The sequence below is a fragment of the Mus musculus genome, chromosome 6, assembly GCF_000001635.26.
Source record: "Mus musculus strain C57BL/6J chromosome 6, GRCm38.p6 C57BL/6J".
In the NCBI taxonomy this organism is placed as follows: Eukaryota; Metazoa; Chordata; class Mammalia; order Rodentia; family Muridae; genus Mus; species Mus musculus.
This window is the reverse complement of record NC_000072.6, coordinates 48352459-48373439: the sequence shown is the minus strand read 5'-3', so window position 1 is coordinate 48373439 and position 20981 is coordinate 48352459. Positions and strand designations below refer to the sequence as shown.

The following is a 20981-nucleotide window of genomic DNA, read 5'->3' as shown; positions in this document are numbered from 1 at the left end:
TTTCAAAGCATACATCGCGGGGAATATGGGAGGGGTCGAGGGAGAATTATACAAAGAACAAAGAAGTGGGCATCTGCTGACATGGGGGCCAAAGTCAGGCGCCAGGCAGCGGGCACTCTGGATCTTATCTCTGGTACATCGATCCTCCTTGACAGCCTTGGGGGTCAGGCTGAGCTCAGGCGTAACTCATGTCCTTGGATGGCATGGGAACTCAGGAAGAGATAGGGAAGAGGGGACTATAATTCAGCTTTTACAGCCTCAGGTGCCAAGAAAGGAATAGGGAGGAAGGGGGGTGATAACCAGCTCTTAGTACAAGGCCATTTGGCCTGTTAGGGAGATTGTGAAGGGCTCACTTTCTCACGGGATGGTCTCTGACAAAACATCACTTGTTCTCTCAAGCATCTGCTCTAGGAAAATGTCACATGCCTTTTTTAAGGGCTACCTCCAGAAAAACACCATGTGTCTGTTCTTAGCAAAACATCCTTTCATGTGTCTGCTTCAACAAAAGTATCCTCTCATAAGACAGTTTCCAGAAATACATCACGTCACAACTGAGTCTCCAAAGAAACCAGAAATCTCTACTTTAGATCATAGTGTTTCTTCACAGCAATAGAACAATGACTAAGGCAGAGGTTGAGGAGCTGGCTTCTTCCTCAATCAACCCTTCTTATCTCTTTAGGAATTGTCTCATTCCCCAGCTTGGGCCCTCTGTCCTCTACTCAGCCTCCTGCCACTTCTATGACAATATGACTCCTAGATTGGTCTTCTATTTGAAAGAAGTCTTTTGATGAATTAGAACAATGTTCATGCTTTTTCTCTGTGTTTAAATGGATGGCCAAGATGTGTCAAACTCCTTGAGTGTTCACTCATCATTTCCAGTATAATTGAATGAATGAATGAATGAGTGAGTGAGTGAGTGAGTGAGTGAATGAATGAATGAATAGTGAACAGTAGAGTGAGCTCCCTTCTGAGCTCTCAGAGTTGTAAAGATGCAAGCATGGAAACAAAACCTTTCAGCCACAGGAGGCTGTGGGTCCCAGACTGGCTTTCTTTCTCCTGGGTCCCCACTTACCCCTTCCTTAAGACTTTAGCTTTCCCCTCTTCCTGCTTACCACCAGCGATGCCTGAAGTCGTGGCCTAGGAAGTGTTTCTCATCATGCGGCTGCTGTTCAGCCACCAGGCTGCAGTGACTCTGGGGGAAAATGAAAAGTGAAAAGTGGCTACTGGGAGTAGAAGATGGTTTAGTTGCTGTGGAAAACTATTGTTTCTCAAAAAGTTAAGTAGAGAGCTGGGGAGATGGCCCAGTGATTAAGAGAAATGGGTTCTCCAGAGGATCTGAGTTTGATTCCCATATGGTGGTCACAATCACCTCTAACTCCAGTTCCTGGAGATCTGATACCCTCTTCAGGTCTCCACTGGCACCAGGCATATAATGTGCTGCATATCTACTATCTATCTACCTATCTATCTATCTATCTATCTATCTATCTATCTATCTATCTACAGGCAAAACATTCATACATATAAAATAAAAATAAAATAAAAATTTAAATAGAATTATCATGTAATCCAGCAACCACACTCCCTAGTATATCTGTGAAAGAATTGAAAATAGGCACTCAAATGCTTGTTCATGAATGTTCATAGGAGCGGTGCTCACAATAGCCAACCCATGGAAGCAACCTAAATGTCCATCCATGGACATCATTCTCATTCTTCAAAGAGACTTCTTTCAGATAGAAGACCAATCCAGGAGTCATATAAAACATAAAAATGTCATGCTACAAAAAACTGAATATATACACACATACTTACATACACTTACAATTATGTATAGCATGACTTTTTAAATGAAACACTTGGAATGGAAATTCACACGGACAGATGGGTAGTTTTCAGGACATTGCATGTTAGGGAATGGGAAGTGGTTACTAATGGTGCAGGTGTTCTTGGTTGAAAAAAAAGCTTTGAAACTAGGGATCACAGGTGGTTGCCAACTGTACACTATAGAAACCTTAGTTTTATGTCATGTGAATTTCCCCTTGATTTAGTTTAATAAACAGAGATGAGGCTACTGAAGAGACTTTGATCACGTTGGCAGAGCTGGGCACAATGCCTGTGAGCAAGCTTTTGACTAGGAGCTGCTCCTTGGTCACTGGAAGGAGAACAAAATAGATGCTCAGATGCTGAGAAGTAAGCAAATGTTCCAGAGCAGGCGGGGACAGCTTCTTGTGTCACCTGTGTTTTCCCAGTGCCGTCAGAAATGAATTGAAGATGGGGAGAAGTTGCTACAGGTTTGGGGAGAGAGGGAAAGCATGAAACATTAATCCAAGAGAGTAGGAGTATTGTTGGGAAGCTGGTCAGCAGGCAGCACTGGGCCTCTGGAGCTCTTTGGCAGTTATGGGGAGTGAGAGTTATCAAGACCGGGTGTTTTAAAGACATAAAACACAGAGATTGACTTAGGGAAAGACTTGTTCATCAAGGGAGCATGGGAATGAGGTTATGATGATGGATACTGGATGGATAAAGAGCAAATGGGAACCTGAGTGGACAGGGACAGTGATGAAGGGATGAACTTGTATTTACACTAGAATGCCTTTCTCACACCCAACAGAAGCTTGGATGTGTGCAGAGGTCTTGACTTCTCAGCCTGTGGAATGGCTGTTTGTGGCTGGGTCATCTTGAGGCTTTAGCTGGGAACCACACAGCCTTGGATGTTCCTCTGTTTTCTCCTGGTACTTAGAAGTCACTTGTCTTCCATGCTATGCTATGAGAAAGTCAAAAGTTTTTAAAACCCCACCTGGGCCCTGGGACCCCTGATGCACTAGATGTCAGCATGTCTGCTGTGGGGTGTGTATGCCCACACAACCCAAGTGCATATTCTCTTCTCTTGCGTCAGGACTTGTCCTGCAGAAGAGACATTTCTGGTATTTATTGCTCCACCTGGGCTGACCTGGTCTATGACCCTTTGGGACAGTGTGCTCATCCTGTGTTTCAAAGTCAGATAATTATTATAAAATAATGTACCTAGGTTTCCCCGAGTTCAGTTATCTTCCTTCCCCAAACTGTGAAACATATTGGGGGAGAATTGGACAGAGCAGAGGGGAGAAAATGGGCAATAAAGACCTCAAGTCATATGGTGGAGATAAGGATGGGGAGGAAGAGAATGTGACAAGTTAAGCCTCGGCAGCTTATTGAGGATGAGGGAGAAGGGAATGGAGGGAAGGAGAGGAAGAGGGAGGGCTTGTCAATCAGATGCCTCAGAAGGGTCCTAAGAAAAATGAGATGCAAAGATTAAGCAGAGAAACCTTCTGGGAACCAGTATGAGGATGAGGGCTCCATAGGAGAAAAGGACCAAAAGGCACTAATTTGCTGTGAGTTCATATTTCCTTATCACCAAAACTTTCTTAGGATTTATAGAAATTCTCTTCACAAGAGAGGTGGTGTTTCAGTGCAGATAAAATGGTGTTTATTAGATACCCTTATCAAGATTGATGATATGGCTTAGGGGTTAAGAACCTGACTGTAGATCAAGAGGTCCCTAGTTCAAATTTAGATGCCCCCAGTGAAGTTTGCTTTTAGTGTCCTACAGCACAGACAGTACTTTAGGTTGCCTCATGTCATTGCCCAGTCTAGGTGGTAGGAGATAAACAGGGGCAGACTAGGCAAGAGGAGGATAGTCTAGTCATCTCTTGAGCTGGAGTGGTGGAATGTTACAGAACCAGAAACGTAGTTCTAGACCATGATCTTGTTACTAAGCATCATGAGAGCTTAGGCAGACTCGCTATGTCATGGTCTTTTCTTTCAGGAATACAGCATGGAAGTGGGTTGGGCATTGGTCTGGTGCTGCTATGTATTTAAATGCTAAGTAATGGTCCCCAAGATCTGGTTGCAATTCAACAAGCACAGAAGCACACATGGAAACCAAATGGTGTTGTATAAACTTGGATTGCCAATCTCTTCTAACTGGTTAAATAGAAGTGGCTGACATCCAATTAATGGAGAGAATATAGGTAGGCAGGGCTTCATTTACTGGGCTGGGGGTTGCAGGTAGGGAGAGAGAGAGAGAGAGAGAGAGAGAGAAAGAAGGAAAGAAAGAAAGAAAGAAAGAAAGAAAGAAAGAAAGAAAGAAGACAGAAGAGGAGAGAAGAGGAGAGGGGAGAGAGGGGAGAGGGAAAGGGGAGAGGGAAAGGGGAGAGGGAAGAGGGGAGGGGGAGGGGGAGGGGAGGGGGGAGGGGAGAGAAGAAAGAAGACTGAATAGACAAAAGCAGCCTAGGGGAGACTCAAACAGTAAGCAACTTGGGGAGCATAGCTGGGAAATAGAAAAACAGATTAGAGGTAGTCACCTAGCAATTGTGATAAAGCTGATTAAATAAATCAATAGGACTGTCTCAATTATTGGGGGACTGACTGGGTCATAATAAGAATTAATAGGGTTTTTAAATATCCAATAACAACAGAAGTATAACTTAAATAAATGTTTTCAAATGTGTCTGAGTTCCAGAATGATCTGAGAGCGTGGCTTGTGCAGATTCCCTAGTCTCATCTCCAGACTTTGTGATTTGCTAGGTCTGAACTGGGGTCTGAGAAGTTAACTTTTCAGCAGCAGCCTTCCTTATTTCATTTTGTCACCTCTCTGAGATACTACACTATTTCTTGGGATAACAAATTCACCAGTTAAGTAGAATCACCACATGTGGTTATCAATCTGAAAATTCTACCTATTGCATGCCTTTAATGAGTGAATTTTCACACAAGTTAAATAACATAAAGCTACATCATTCTTCCTAGACAGGCAGCAGCAAATACTAGAACTCTAGGGTTCATAATGAGCAGGTCACCCAGGGTTAGGAAACCTGCCCAGAGCGGATGGAATCTCATTTAGGCATGCCCCACTTTATATCACAGTGGCAGTAGCCCAAGGGCCCTCTATTCTAGGGCTGTCCTTGTGGGGTTTGGGATCACTGAGCATAACAGGATGTACTGCTCTACGAGGGACGGAAGCAGAGCCCAAGATGTTCCGGATAGTTTCTTGTCATCTGAGGGTGATACATCGGCAGCTGACTGTACAGTCAGAGCTATAAGCAAGGAAGAGGGAAAGACTGTGTCATCTCAGGCCATCAGGGCACTTGTCTTGCACCACTGGCTCATTCTAAATGCCTGTTCAGAGTAACAGTACTGGCTCTTCAAGTCAATGTCTTTGTTGTAGTGGGTTGCTGAGTGGAAGGACATTGGGGTTTGATGAGGGAGAAGAGTAGAGGTGGGTTCAATTGATAATGGAACCATTCCTACAGAGAGAAAAAATAAGTACAGAGTTAATGCCACACAGATGCATGTTAGAGACAACTGAACATGTGGTCAGGCGTAGACAAAGAGACTATTTGCAGGCAGGTAAAGTGGGCAGTGATTTAAAACTGCGTGCCTTCAACCCCTTTAGTGTTTTACTTGTAAAAATTATGTTTCATCTTTGAATGGCGAAATGTTGGAGTTGTGCTGCGAGGGAAGAAGAAACTGTTTGAGCTTCTCTGGAAGCATCCACAGGCGAGCTTCTCCAGGCATGGCTGCCTCCTCCAGAGCGCTGATTTTTACAGCCTTCTGTCTGCCCTTCTCTGTGCCAGTGTTGTCTCAACACACATGGCTACCATCTCTGAATAAATAGGCTCCTTAGCTCCCTTCGAATTTCCATTCACAAGGACAACTTAGCTTGTGACTGTGTCTGAAGAACTCATGACTGCAGTTTCTACCCACTGGACGTTTCTGCAGAGAGTGAAATGGGAAAAGTGGAGTGTATTTGAAGTAGCACCATGACTTCTGAGAAGCCTCCGTGACCTAGGAGGGTGTGAAAGGCACTCTGAGGCAGAAGGCTTGTAATCACTCTCTGTGACTACACTTGGCCATGTGTTCACAAACAGCTTCTATGGCATGTGTGATGGTTAACCTTCCTCATCAGCTTGACCAGATGTACAACTACATGAAAATATACCCTCGGGTTTCCCTTTCATTGTATCTTTCTAACAACGTACAATAGCCAACTCTCTCACCCCTGTGAATACCTTATCTCTCCTATAAAAGAGACTTCAAGAGGCCAGCAGACGCTGGTCTCTCAAATCCCAACTTGAGATGAAACAATCGGCTAGCCAGTCCCAGGTGCATCCTGAAATACAGCTTGCCTTTATTGGACAATTGTGGATTTTTTTTTTCCCTTGCGAATCTCAGGTTTAACAGTGTCTATAAGAATGTTTCCCAAAAGATTTAACTGAAGAGGAATATATGTGGCATTGTCCCAAGGGCTTGGCCCCAAGACTAAAGATGGAGAAAATGAGCTGAGCACAGACATTCATCTCTGGTTCCTGACTGAGGATGCCATATGACCATCTGCCGCATGCTCCTGCTGACATGTTCCCCCACACATGATGTACTGAATATCCATCATAAGCTAAAATGAACTCTCCCTCCCTTAATTTGCTTCTTGTCAGAAATTTGGTCACAGCACCAAGAGAAGTAAGGAATCTAGGAAACCGTAGCCAAGGCGTGGGGCTGTGGTGAGCCGAGCTTCATAGGCCTTGAAGCTGCTTTGCAGGAGGAACGTGGAAGCATTTGGAGGTGTGGCCCAGAGAAGCTGTGTGACGCCATAGGCAGGGATCAATAGGAGCAGAGAAGATCAGAATGCTGAGAACAATGCAAAGAGAAGCGCAGTTCATGAGGTTTCAGAGGAGAATGAGGAGGACAAGGACTCTCAGAAACTGGGCTAGTGGCCCTTCATTCTGGCAAGAAATCTGCCTTTGCTCTGTGTCACTCTGGCCTGAGAACTTGAATGAGGCTGAATTCAAAAGTAATGGACTAATGGGATTCAAGCTGTATCATTGTTACTGTCCACTGCTCTCATCCAGGCAAATATAACAGAAAGCAGCAAGTGGAGCAGAATAATAAAAGCGTGCAGTGAAGGGGAAAGGTGCGATGAAGGTTAAAGCTGCAGATGGGTAGAGTGGAAAGCAGCTGAAAGGCATTAGCACCACTGAGAAGAGCCAAGTGGTCTGCAAATGGACAACTGGACGGACCTCACTCCGTACAAGCTTCAGCTTGGGCAAACACAAACGCATTTCAAAAGAAAAGGCCTAATTGAGAACAGTGTCTGTGGTTTCTTAATTAGAAACAGAGGCTGGAGCAACTTGTGGTCCAAGGAGAGCAGACTTTAGAAACCAAGGGTGTAGCGTAAAGTTCACAGAGGGTGCAGTGATGTTACTTAATCTTGATTGTCAGCTAGATTAGATTTAAAATCAACATGAATCTAGCTGACTCCGTGAAAATGTTTAAGTATAATGTCACTAGTTTCTATTAAAGCAAAGCTTCTACCCAGAATTATAGCCCCACTTAACACCATCTAGATAATCCATGAATACAATTACCTAATCATCATGATAGAAACATGGAAGACAATTCAAACAAAAGTTGAGATAGAAATATATATGCAGAAGGCATATATATGACTTACAATCCTAATCTACAGAAGCCAGTCAGTTACTGATTTCCAGACTGCATTAAATTAGACAAACTGTAGAAGAGTGAATTTATTTAATTAAGGGCACACAGACAGACTAAAAAAATAGAGCCAGAATGAATCCATCTTAGAAATAGGAAGGCAAAGAGGGGGATTTTTTTTTCTTGATAAACTTGAAAAACATTTCATTTCTAAATATAATTGTACAAGATCCTTTGGCAAATACAAAATCCATTGTCCTAGTTACTGTTTTATTTCTGTGAGGAGACATGGCAAAGGCAACTTATAAAAGGAAACATTTAATTGGGTACTTGCTTACATTTTAAGAGGGTTAACCCATGATCATCATGTAGGGAGTGGGGTGACTGGCAGGCAGGTATGGTGCTGAGAGCTTACATGAGCTACAAGCCTGCACCTTCATCAGGCTTTTGACATCTCAAAGCCTAACCCCAGCAACACACTTACTTCAAAACTTCAATACCTTCTAATTCTTCCTAAATAATTCTAATAACTGAGGACCAAGAATTCAAATATTTGAGCTTATGGGGCCATTCTTTTTTTTTTTTCATTTTTATTAGGTATTTAGCTCATTTACATTTCCAATGCTATACCAAGAGTCACCCATACCCACCCACCCCCACTCCCCTACCCACCCACTCCCCCTTTTTGGCCCTGGCGTTCCCCTGTACTGGGGCATATAAAGTTTGCGCGTCCAATGGGCCTCTCTTTGCAGTGATGGCCGACTAGGCCATCTTTTGATACATATGCAGCTGGAGTCAAGAGCTCCGGGGTACTGCTTAGTTCATAATGTTGTTCCACCCATATGGTTGCAGATCTATGGGGCCATTCTTACTCAAATCATCACACACATATCAGATTGAAACCATCATGCTTTGGGGGTAGATCTGAGGGGCAAGGTGGGGCCCATAGGTTCAGCATTACCTAGTTCTAAACCAAAGGCCCTCTTTATCCACTAGTTCAGCTATCTTCCTGATGCTTCTAAGAGCTCTTCAATGAACCACTCAGGCCTGAAGAGACATTTTCACTAGCTATCCAGCAATCAATCTTAGAGTCTAACACACAAACCATACATGGGCTGGAGAGATGTTTTTACATGCAGGTACCACATGTGGCCCAAAAATACATTAGGGTCTCTTCAAAACCAAGTGCTTGTTACTTTCCTGAGGAAGTCAGACATGTAAATCTAAAGACCCCTGTAATAGCTTATGTCCTCATGTTTCCAGGGACAGTGCTCACATGATAACAGGGACAGAATTGGAGACACTGTGGGCAGGAGAGGAACCTCTCTGGGTTGTTTGTAGTGGCAGTACTACTGGTTTTTACCAAGTCTCATGAGACAACAAAAAACCTAGTTTTTAGGAATGTAGAAGGTGAAAGACACTTATTAGAAATGCCCGAGAGGGAAGGGATAGAGCTCAGGGGTAGAACACTTGACTGCAGATCAAGAGGTCCCTGGTCCAAATCCTGGTACCCCTACCATATATTTACATCACATACACACTCAGTCCTATGTTTCTTTCATTCACATCTCAGCCAAGATGGGAGCTCCAGGCTCCATTGAACACCTGTCATGTAGATGAATAGTCTCCTCCCATCTCTTCCTGCAGGCTGGGTGTCCCTGTTATTAATATCTGTCTCTCCTATTCCAGCATATATCTAGCTTCTTTAGTTCTCTTGAATTTATAAAGACAAGACAAGACTATGACAGAAAATCCTGCAGTTTTCCAGGCATAGCAGTTATAGAGGAGGACAATGTCCAGGGATCAGGAAGGAGAGCCTAACTGGCCCTCTGGTAAACCTGTGGTCAAGATTAAGGAGACAAATCAGAAAGCTGGGTGGTCTGTATAGGGTGGACATTTCCCCTGAGAGCTGCTCTCCCCCTTCCAGTGCCCACTGATCACTTGCTTCACCCTCAGAGGCTAAAGACTGGCTGGGCTGCTATGCCAGGCAGAGAAGGATCCTGCAGTGATGCTGCTGACAGTACCAGCTAGGGCCCTGTGAGAACTTTTGAATGACAGCCCATCTGTCAGGGGTGTCTCGGGGCTCAGGTGGAAGATAGTTGGCCAGCTCAGGAGCTAACCCAGGACAGCAGTGTGAAGTGGATCAGGGTCTGGAGGCTGCTATGCCCCTTTTCTTGGGTGATGATGCTATTCAAGGATGGGCCTGGAAAGCTACAGAGCTGAGGAAGGCATCTTACCAGTCAGGTCTGGCAACTTCTGGAAAGTGGGTTTGCAAGCATCTGTAATTTAACTTTATAGTCAGTCATAGTTTATCATCACTCGGATGAAGATCATTAACTGCATACACTAGTACCAGTGGGGGTATAGCTCAGGGGTAGAGCATTTGACTGCAGATCAAGAGGTCCCTGGTTCAAATCCAGGTGCCCCCTTATTTATGTCTGGTTACTGACTTACCATTCATCTTAGGCAGGCCACCCATGATGTTAGAAAGTCTTCATTTGCTGAGGCCTCTGGAATCAGTGTTATTATGCCCCCATTTACTGTCATTGATTACACTTCTAAACATCCACTGGCTCAAAGGCTGGAACCCCCAAGGCACATTAGCACACTGTACACTGCAGAGCTCTTATCTCTGCTGAGTTCTACCTTCTTTTTTTAACCTCACCATCTGTATTTTTTCCTTCATCCTCACTGGGATAGTTAGTTTTAATTGTCAATTTGATACAATGTAGACTCACCTTGGAAATACAGTCTCAATGAGTGATACAATATCTAGTTAAGGTTGGCCTATGGGGAAGTCTGGAAGGGGTTGTCTTGAGGACTAAAGCAATGGATGTATAGAGATCCAGCACTATTCCCAGGCAGGGATCATGGATTGTATGAGTGTAAAAAGTGAGTTTAGCACTGACAAGCATACATGCATTCATCTTTCTCTGCTCTTAACCATAGCTATGACATTACTAACTGCTTAAAGTTCCTGCTGCCTTGACTTCCCTGAAATAAGAGACTGTAATCTGAAATTGTGTGAACTTTAATTTTTTTCAAAGCCTACTTTTAATGATGGTTTAAAAATATTTTTTCCTCCCTTCTAGACCTCCAACCGGAAAGAAGGAATATGGTGGAAGTAGACCTGTTTAGAAATGGTTCTTTGGAACCATGCCCATCTGTTTTGTCTGGAAATTGGATTTATGGATTTATTTATTTATGGATTTATCAGAAGGCCAGTTCAGTAGAGTCAGGGTAGCAAACAGGAATCAGCAACAGTGGCATTATCTAGCAGAGACAGCCTTAGCCTTAGCATGAGTTATCAGGAGGGACCAGCAGGAATGCCAGGAAAAGTTCTCCACTGTACTTTTCTCAGGGAAGTAAGGATCAGCGAAGATGCAAAACCAACAAGCATTGTTGTACTAGCTAGCCAAGCTCAGCCTCTGTCACTGTCTATGGAGTCGTATTTATACCCCCCCCCCCCAAAAAAAAAAAATCCTGTGTCTTTGAAGCTGCAGCACACCATCAGGAGTTTCTTGGTGTTTCTCTCTATGGAGTCCCAACAAATGCAGCCCAACTACACAATGTAAGGCAGACCAATATATGTTGGTCATTAGCAAAGACTCTTTCATCACATGTTGTCCTTTCCCATGTTTGCTTCAGCAGAACATCCTTTCTCCTGTGTCTGCTTCAGCAAAACTTTCCTTCATGAGTCTGTCTTAGTCTTTCACCTGTATCCATTTCAGGAAAATACTCCTACACGTGTTTGCCCCAGCAAAACACCATCCAACACATCCGACTTTTCAAAGAACCCTTAGGTTTCTACTTCAATTGTGAGCTAACATTTACCCTTTCTTCCCTCACTTGCCTCTTGCCAGGGTATTTTATCACAGGAGCAGAAATGAAACTAGAACACACCTTCCTCCAGTGCCCCCCACTCAATGAGCAACAGCCCAGGTATGCTCCAGAGATGCCCATTGAGTGATGAACTTCATTCTGAGTTTCAAGATTCTATTGGCAGGCTAAGATGGGGGTGGGCAGAGGCTGAGGCTGTGCTAGCATGGACAAACACTATCTGAAGGCTAAGACTTGTAGGAGACTGAAGACATCAGCATAGGATTGCTGAACTTTTTAGTCACCAACTTGCTAATGTCAGCTGTTGAGGAGATGCTCTTTCGCTTAGGAAGACGATTTGCTCCTTTTGTAAGACTGGTACATTATGATGTCATTGAAACATCCACTGTGTTGGCTGGTTTGATTCCAAAGTACAGGACCTATAGGATGCTCACTGCTGGAAATATACTGAAGGAATAGTATTGAAAGTGTGGAAAGGGACTATCATAAGGACCCAGTAGGATGCATATTAACTTACAGAGCTGAAAGGCTGTTTCAGAGTAAAGCGATGACTGTGTGAGCTATTTGTGACAAGCTTCTCTTGTCATAGATTCTATGAGAAGGGTTTGACTTCCCATGAAAACTGAGTGGTTCAGAAAGAGAATTCAGAGGCAATGCAGATAACACTTTGCTGTTGGAAAAAGTGAAACAGATCTCTCTCCATGGCAGGAGGCCTTGACTAATTCAGTTCAAGGAGAGTAGAGAACCCAGAACCCTTCCCATCAGACACATCTCAGCAGTGTAGCTTGGATGGTCTTTGTGAAAACTGCTTTGAAGTGATGCCAGATAAATTCTCTTACATGGAAAAGGGCATCCCAGAAAAATGAAGCCTGTCCCACAGAAGCCTAGTGTGTCAAGATCTGTGTCATCAAGCAGAATTGTGATTGTGGCTTTTTAAAAATAGAGTCACATCACCAGATACTCATGATTCTTGTGGAACTCTGCTGGCAAGCCTTGATTCTTCAACTTGCTCCCTACACCCACAAGTCCTAAATGAGGAGAAGGCAGAGCCCCTGATTTATTGTAGGAATTCAGATTCTTCATGGTGGGAAAGAACCTGTGAGATGAGTGAGGGGCTGTTGGGAATTGAGCAGGAAACACAGAGTCTGAGTCAGCTGGTGATGAGTCTTGTTTAGTGACTTATACAAAATATTATGGGATCTACTCATGGTCACACAGGTGAAATGTGCTAGGGAAACCTCACACAAGAGGGGTGTTGACTGTTGACTGTTGGACTGCAGACTCAGATTCTGAGTTCAAATCCAGCTAACTCCTACTGCTGCCTTTCTTCATCTATAAGCCTATAATTGTCTTCTCTCTTTAGTGTTCTGCTTACCAGTCACCTCCAACACTGTCCCTCCTAGGACCCTGTCAACATGCTTTGCAAACATCAGATATCAATCATAAGTGAGAGTCTCATTAATGCTTAACAATCTATGTCTATTTCAGAAGTTCTTAATTAGTCACTCCATAAACCTAACATTGTGGAGGGATATTCCTGAATCTGAGGCTGTCGAGTTATTCTGAGGCAAAGTCAGTGGGTCACTTTGTCCCACTCTCCCCACTGTGCAGTAGCAAACCCTATCTTTCAGGTTTTGATTTGATTTTTACATTTTACTTGTGTGGCTGTTTTGTCTGCATGTATGTCTGTACAACACATGGTTTCCTAGTGCCCAGAGGAACCAGAAAAGCATTTCAGACCTCCTGGACCTGGACTTAGAAATTGTTGTGAGATGCCAAGTGGGTGCTATGAACCAAACCTGTGTCTTCTACAAAAACAACATGTGGTCTTAAGCATCAAGCCATTGTTCCAGGCTCCAGCCCTTCAGTCATGTCTCATATTTCCACCCTTTAGTCCTGTCTCTGTTTTCTTGGTGGATAAATCTCTTACATTTTCTTCTCTTCTTTCTTTGTTCTTCAGCCTACAAATTCTCTGTTCAGGGTTTAAAGTCCCCGGTGGTGAGACACTGTGACAAAATGCTTGTAGCCTCAGAGACCAGAATAAAGGCTGTGTTTACCTTGACCCGATCACTTGTGCCCTACCAGGTTCCCCTCCTACCACGTACAGTATGTGTTTTAGAAGACACCCCAGTGATTGGGATTCACCACACAGAGGGAGGAGATCTGTCATCACTCATGCACTCAGTCACCAGTGTAAGATGCATCCCAGCTGCTGTGTGTGTGTTCCTTGGATCCCTAATCTTCCAGGTACCAAGTTGTCATCATAATTAGAAGGGGAAGTGATGTCATTAATCCTAGGCCATGGCAGCTTCAGTAGAAAGGACCAGTTTCTTTTGTTTTCTTTTTTTAAAAGATTTATTTATTATTATAAATAAGTACACTGTAGTTGTCTTCACATGCACCAGAAGAGGTCATCAGATCTCATTATGGGTGGTTGTGAGCCACCATGTGGTTGCTGGGATTTGAACTCAGGACCTTTGGAAGAGCAGTCAGTGCTCTTAACCACTGAACCATCTCACCAGCCCCCAGTTTCTGCATCTAGAACCCTGTATGGAAGGAAGCCAGCCCAGCAAGTGAAGTGGGCAGCAGACAATGTCCCTAAATGAAGGGGGATAAAGAGTGGGCTGATTTCTTTATCAACTGGAGAACTCCAGTGGAATTTTCAGAACTGGGGATTGTGGGTCCCAAATTGTGAGGGTAAAGCACAGAAGCCACCTGGATTCCAGGCTGCTCCTTGGCCTGGTGACCATCCAATGGTGGCTGTTGGGTGGCACCTGCTCTATGTCAGTATCTGTGCTGTGGCAGTCATGCTTCAGTGTTTGAAGTTTCACTCCACAGAACTCCACAGCAAAGACCCCAACTTTCCACAGACAGCATGTGTGAAGAGCTAAGCAGAGCCTGACAGGGCTGGAGCTGCAGGGCATACCATTGAAAACTTCACACTCATAAGGATTTGCTAAAGGCACAGAGAAAGAATGCAGACCCTTCGACTGTATAGTGGCCTCATCTATTTTTTCAGGGTGGATAGAACTGCATGAAACCGAAAGTGAAAACAATAATCACATTACCACAATGTTGTCTAGTGTGCTGTCTCAGCAGGTATTCGTGCTTGCTGCACAAGCCTGAGAATGTGGATATGTATTTGTATGTATATTTTTCTATCCCACATGAAAAACACAGACATATAGGCACACAGATGATATCCAAATAGTTGTACAGGAAGATGGGAGTTGAAGACAGGAGACTCTTTCTGGAAGCTCAAGGGGAGTTAGCTGGGAATGCGTATCCCTGTTTAAAGCAATGCAAGGAACTCTGCATCAAATAAAGCAGGAGGTGAGGTCTGACACCTCAGACTTTCCCCTGAGCTCTCCACATGCTCCATGGTAAACACATGCCCTCATTACAAATACACCATACATGCACACCCACAGAGAAACTCTCTCTCTCTCTCTCTCTGTCACACACACACACACACACACACACACACACACACACACACACAACAGAGGTACATACAGACTCATACCTAAACACACATGCAATTGTAAGCATGCACACACACACACATCACCAGTGTTGGGAATTTTCAGTGTCCCTATCTCTCTTTAATACTAATTTTCATTAGAGGTGAGTCAGGTTTCCTAGGGCACTGGAGATGAGAACTCACAGAGCATTCCTGGTGAGGCAGTGCAGGGATGCGTTGCTAATGAGGAGAGTCTACACAGGTACCAGGGCATAAGTCACTGGCAGGGCAATTGCTTACAGTTCATGCATTCCCTGAGTAAAGGCTGTGTCCTGCTGGGCACACTGCTGACCATGTCACTCTCCGGAGACCATCTAGTCTCTCTGACTCTCACTTCTGGACAATTTTGAAGATGGAGCCATTCTTCAGGTTATTTCTTCTTCTGCTGCATCAAGGGATTTCACAACAGGGAGGAAGATGAGAGACACTGGAGGCTGCTCAATCCCTGCTCAGGAAGGCTGGCACAAGAGTCCCTGAATCATTAATGTGAACTCTGCTATGGCTTGGTCTCTATGAGCTGGGTCTTGCTTGGGCCTGATTTAAGCAATGACTTTTCACATCTGTAGCATGAAGTGGCTTACATAAAATTAATAGGTATAAACAAGTATATCTGAAATATCCCTAGAGGTTTTTAGAGAAACAGGTAGGTCATCTAAGGCACTGTTTCCAGTGAACCTGGTGTAGGTTTTCTCGAATGGGCAATGAGGATATTTGCTCCTGGCCTACCCTATCCCACTTGTGTTCTGTTCTTAGAACACATAATGTTTTGAACCCAACCAAAGGGGGTTTCAGCCTCATAACCTGCCATGCAAGTCATCATTGCAGTTCACAGAGCCCACAGCTTGGCAAGACTATTGGTGACTTTACAAAGCTCCTTCCAGTTCCACCAAAGCTAGCCAACAAGGAGCATGCTTCCTGGTCAGTGCCAACTCAGTTCACCATGTCCTGTGACTAATATGTGTGGTGTCTTCATCAACAGCATTTAGTGAGCATGTGCTAGTGGGCATCCATCTGTGAGCAATGGCAATACCTGTATTGTCCTGGGGGTCTCAGAACACCAGGGTTTAACTGAAATTTCCCTACACAGGGAGTTATGCTCAACCAAGAAGCCATAGATTGCCGAAGAAGACCCTTCTGTGCCAGGCCTGGGATATTTCCCTTTGAGTTGTGAGTCAGGGGTTTCCTGGAGCCACAAAGGTCTTATTTTCTATTAGTGTTAAGTACTACTGTTGACAAGTTAACTACCATGATGTTAGCTTGTACTGTATATATGACCTGCTCCTTGTAGGCTAGGGTAGACTATAAGATTTTTCCCTTTGGTGTAAAATTTTTTGACACTTCCTGTGACACTCAACCATTCTAAGGAGGACATGCAGAAACTTAGAATGGAAGCCCACATCTTCTTTTATGGGAAATTTTACTACATTCTGTCCTTTCATGATTTTCTGTTTCTAATCATTGTGGAAAACTGAGGAGGGGGGTGAGAGTTGCATAGATTCAGAGTCTGTGAGTTTGTGCCTTTGTGTGAAGGTCTCAAATTACCTCGTATTATGCAGCCCAAAAGGAGGCTATGCAGTTTACTCAAGAAACATCAACTAATGGAGACCTCCTAGGTTCATTGAAGACCCAAATAAGGTGGATGTGGCAAGTTGAGTACCAAAATCATATTTAAGAAAGGGGGCACCTGGATTTGAACCAGAGATCTCTTGATCTGCAGTCAAATGCTCTACCTCTGAGCTATACCCCCATTTTATAGCTAATGAAGTCTCTCATTATCACCTCTTTCAACTTGGTACCATACCCATGCTTGCTCTGTGTTCATGATCTACTGCTTCCTCTACTGACCTTGAACCTGGAAGGATTTTTCTACTAAAGTCTTCCCTCCACCTTCTCCCCTCCAAATTTGATTAGCCCACCTAAATGCACCCCTCTCTTTCTGGGTGTGCTGCAGATCTGTTCTTGGGATCTAGGAAGACACGTAATCATAGTGGATTCCTTCAGTTCACAATTAATTTTTCCTAAGTGGGCAAGACAAGAGCTGAGGGTTCTGGGTCTTCATTAGCCCAATCTGCAACCCAGAGAGAACTTTAGCCTCCAGGACATTGGCAGGGTGCTCATCACTTCACTCCATCATTTATTCACTCAATGACACACATGAAACTCATTAGCTCTGGTTACTTATAAGCCACCGTGAATGGATAAAGAGATATCAGTCATTTTCCTTTTTACTCAGAGTCTTAATATCTAGAGTCCTTAGTATACATAGGAGTCAAATTCATATATTGGTTCTTTCCTCTGAGTGAGCAGGAGCCACAGCACAGGTAAGTGGAAAGTGGAACTAAGGATCACCCTATAGGAGGCTCTGGAGGGTCTTCCTTATGGGACAGCTATGGAAATTCCCAGAGGAAGAAGCCACTCCTCAAGTTCATAGGACTCTTCTCTGTGACCTTCTGCACAGAGTGAGCCTTACAGAGCCTTGGAGTGCAACCTGTGCCACAACATGTGATCTGGATGGGTCTCTCAGTGGGTCCTGTACTAGCTCCTCTCAGAGAAGAGAACAGAGACCAGGCCTGAGCAGAATACAGAGCATACGGGAATACAATCTGTTAGGCAGCTCTGTGTGAACCAATACTTCACATTTGGTCATTTGTATATTAAGGAGACAATAAGAAGGGGGCACCTGGATTTGAACCAGGGACCTCTTGATCTGCAGTCAAATGCTCTACCCCTGAGCTATACCCCCATCTGCTTCATGTATATCTCATAAACATCTCTGAAGCTGTATGGCCACTCCTCAACATGTGTACTTTCCAGTACTCTGAAATCATCTACTTTGTCCTGCGAGGCCCAGCCCAAAGCCAACTCTGCACACCTGCCTGTCACCTCCTGATGCCCAGCACCCTCCTATCCTGTTTCACAGCTGAGACAGAACACAAACACCTGGAAGCCTGCATTTATGTCATCCTGCAGACTCACCTACATAAGCCACCCTCAGAGGGCTGGGTGTTAAACAACTGATGGCTTTAAGGGAGAGAGAACTGTTTTCTTTAAGGGAGTTGCTCTTGGTAAGTCAATCTTATTGCAGTGGAACACTTCTACCCCAGAAGCAGATGGACAGCACAAGTAGGAGAACACAGAGCCTGGGGTACAAAGGTGGGATGGCTCTGCATAACGGAGATAAAAGAAGGAGTTGAAGATGAATATGATCAAAATGCACTGTATGACAAATCAAAGAATTATTAAAAATATCATAAAACAAAGTTGTTTTTTTTTTTTTTTTTTTTTTTTTTTTTTTTTTTTTTTTTTTTGCTTAGCAATATGGTCTTACCAGTAGGTTGTGGAGAAGAACCAATAGCCTTTGGAAGAGCTTGTGAAACAGTGTCATAAGTTTAACCATAACTTTAAAAAAACTGGCAGAAAGGCCCACTCCATTAGATGGTACAGATATGTAATCCTGCTGTTCTAGCCTTGATCCTGGGACTAGGTAGGTCATGGGCCCTAGAAGAAAACCTACTACTAATGTTCTGCTAAAGGAACACTGCAATTAAGTGACTGCTAATGATGGACTGCTCCACCCACAGATCAGTGCTTTGGTCAGCTCACATTGGAGGAGCTTCTTCTTGCAGCAGATGGAAGTTAACATGGAGACCCACAAATGGGCAGTGTACAGAGGGTGAGAGACTGTGCAGCACTCAGTAGTAAATGGGACCCCTTCCTCAAGCCCCTACACCCAAGGTCAGAGTGCTGTGCTGAAGAGGAGGCAGAAAGGCTGTAAGAGCCAAAGCTGGTGGATAACTCCAAGGAAGCAGTGTCACCAGTTTTGTGTTTCATTTTGCCCATCTTTTCCTTTCCACTTCAGATCTGCAAAAGAGTGGAAAGTCGTCACCATATGAAAGAGTCAACACTAGGTTGTCTTGAAATCTCCTCTGCTAACACTATTGATCCAAAACTGTTCTATTTAGTCCATTTTAGATATTTAAAACAAGGACAATTTCAGATTGTTATTTTGCCAAAATTTGTTAATAATGCAAATATTCTTCCCCTCTGACACATTTGTAACTATATAAAACAATCTCATTTCCCTGAGCTGTATTTTCCAAGCTCCTGCTAGTAATGCCCATTTTGATTAGCAAATAGATGAAAACAAGTTCGTTTACTGGTGACCGGTTTGAAGGCTCAGGGAGAGGCCACAGTGTGAGGATTCTCTGTGCTCTGCTCTGCTGATGCAGCTCCTCCAGAGGCCAGCTAAGTAGCCCTTGTGTTGCATGTGGGTTTATTTGAGTTGAAGGTTAAAGTAGCACCACCTGAAGCCTCCTGCCTCAGCGAGGACCTCAGCAGGAGAGTGCTGGTCATTCATGAGGACATGGCAGTCAGAGGCAGCTCAAAGCTGGGCCTCATAGGAGGAAGCAGATGATGACAGAGCACTGGCAAGTGCACATGCCAGATGTTAGCAGGCAGAGAGTGGCCATGCAGGTTCTGAGTGCCCATGAGACATTAATAAACAGGTGGGGGTATAGCTCAGGGGTAGAGCATTTGACTGCAGATCAAGAGGTCCCTGGTTCAAATCCAGGTGCCCCCTACTACAAGCTTGTTTTGACTCATGAAGAAATCTCACACTCAGTCCTGTTTCTTCCAGTCACTCCAGTCATGGACCTCACCAGACCTGGGAGCTACTGACCAGCCATCATGTGAATAGATGGCTTTCTTAAATCTCTTCCTACATGCTGACTGTCCTTCCCATTCTTAGTATCTGTCTCCCCTGTTCTTGTAGAAACTTAGTTTCTCTGGTTCTGTTGACTTGTAGCTATGTAGATATGATGTGAAATAGAAGGCAGGAACTATAAGGTAGAATTAGGGAGTTCCTAGGCACAGCAGTTTTAGTGACACCCAGTGTCCAGGGATCAGAAAGGAAAGCCTAACCATAAAAATACGTGGCTCTGTGGCTCTCTGGTGAATCTGTAGTCAGAACTGAGGATGCTGGTCACAGAATCAGGTTGTCTGTGTAGGGTAGATATTTCCCTTGTGAGCTTCTCTCCCCCTTCCAGACTGCTCCCTTGCTTCATGCGTAGAGGCTAAAAACTGGCTGAGCTGCTCTCCCTGGAAGACAGGGATCCTGCAGTGATGCTGCTGAAAATGCCAGGTAGGGTCCTAGGAGAACTCAGAGAGGCAGCTCATTTGTCTTCAGGGAAGGAAGAGAGGGGTGTCTGGGGGCTCATATTAGAAGGCATTTGGCCAGCTCGGGAGCTAACTGAGGACAGCAGTGTGAAGTGGTCTCAGGGTCTGCAGTGTTAGTGGGCTCAGGGTCTGGGGCTGCTCTGCTCCTATTCTTGGGTGATGATGCTATGCAAGGATGGGCCTGGAAAGCTTCAGAGCTGAGGAAGGCATCTCACCAGTCAGGCCTGGCAAATTCTGGAAAGTAGGTCTGTGAGCATCTTTAATTTAACTTTATAGTCAGTCATAATCTATCACCACTCTGATGAAGATTATTAACTGTGTATACTGTTACTAGCTCAGGGGTAGAGCATTTGACTGCAGATCAAGAGGTCCCTGGTTCAAATCCAGGTGCCCCCTTTTCATGGATTTGGAAACTATTTTCATAGTATATATCTACTTTTTCTTTTACTCAGGTGGCTTGAGATTCACCTCCATGTGAGCATAGCATTGTTATCACCCATCAGATCACTTTTGTGGCAGATTGCTGAGTGTTTTCATGTGACCTTAAGTCTTCCTGGTGAACAAGTCTCCAGTATTTTTAGACTATAGATTGAGTTTTCAAAACCTAGAAAAGCTACGTTTTATTAGATAGGATCATCGGTGGTTCTTAGAATATAGGATTGAACATGAGTATGTATTGGGCAGTATCAAATACAGTAAATAAATGAAATGGGGGATACTGAGATGATGTTTGCCCATAGGTTGAGACATTCAGTAGGTGCATCAGAGCTGGAAATGTGGGATTCCAGGCTCCCACAGGGAGAATAAGAGCCATAGATACCATAGAATACAGCATTTCCAAACTGCCTGTGGACCTGGATTGTGTCCAGTGGTGGCCCATGACTGACATCTGTTCTATATGCTCAATATCTATTCTGTAGCAGCCATGTCTCCCTGTTTTAAGTGCTACCCCTTAGAATGAGTT

At 44.1% G+C, this 20981-nt stretch overlaps 1 long non-coding RNA gene and 4 other non-coding genes across 5 annotated transcripts in view; 3 read left to right on the top strand and 2 right to left on the bottom strand.

The window, feature by feature from the left end:
• Gm16630 (predicted gene, 16630) overlaps positions 1-20981 on the top strand; it is a 264503-nt gene that overhangs the window by 21969 nt on the left and 221553 nt on the right. The window lies entirely within an intron of this gene.
• Positions 9837-9908, top strand: n-TCgca19. The gene has a single exon. It is a non-coding gene; the product is annotated as a tRNA-Cys (tRNA).
• n-TCgca11 lies at positions 16518-16589 on the bottom strand. The gene has a single exon. It is a non-coding gene; the product is annotated as a tRNA-Cys (tRNA).
• On the bottom strand, positions 17514-17585 carry n-TCgca46. The gene has a single exon. It is a non-coding gene; the product is annotated as a tRNA-Cys (tRNA).
• n-TCgca20 lies at positions 19350-19421 on the top strand. The gene has a single exon. It is a non-coding gene; the product is annotated as a tRNA-Cys (tRNA).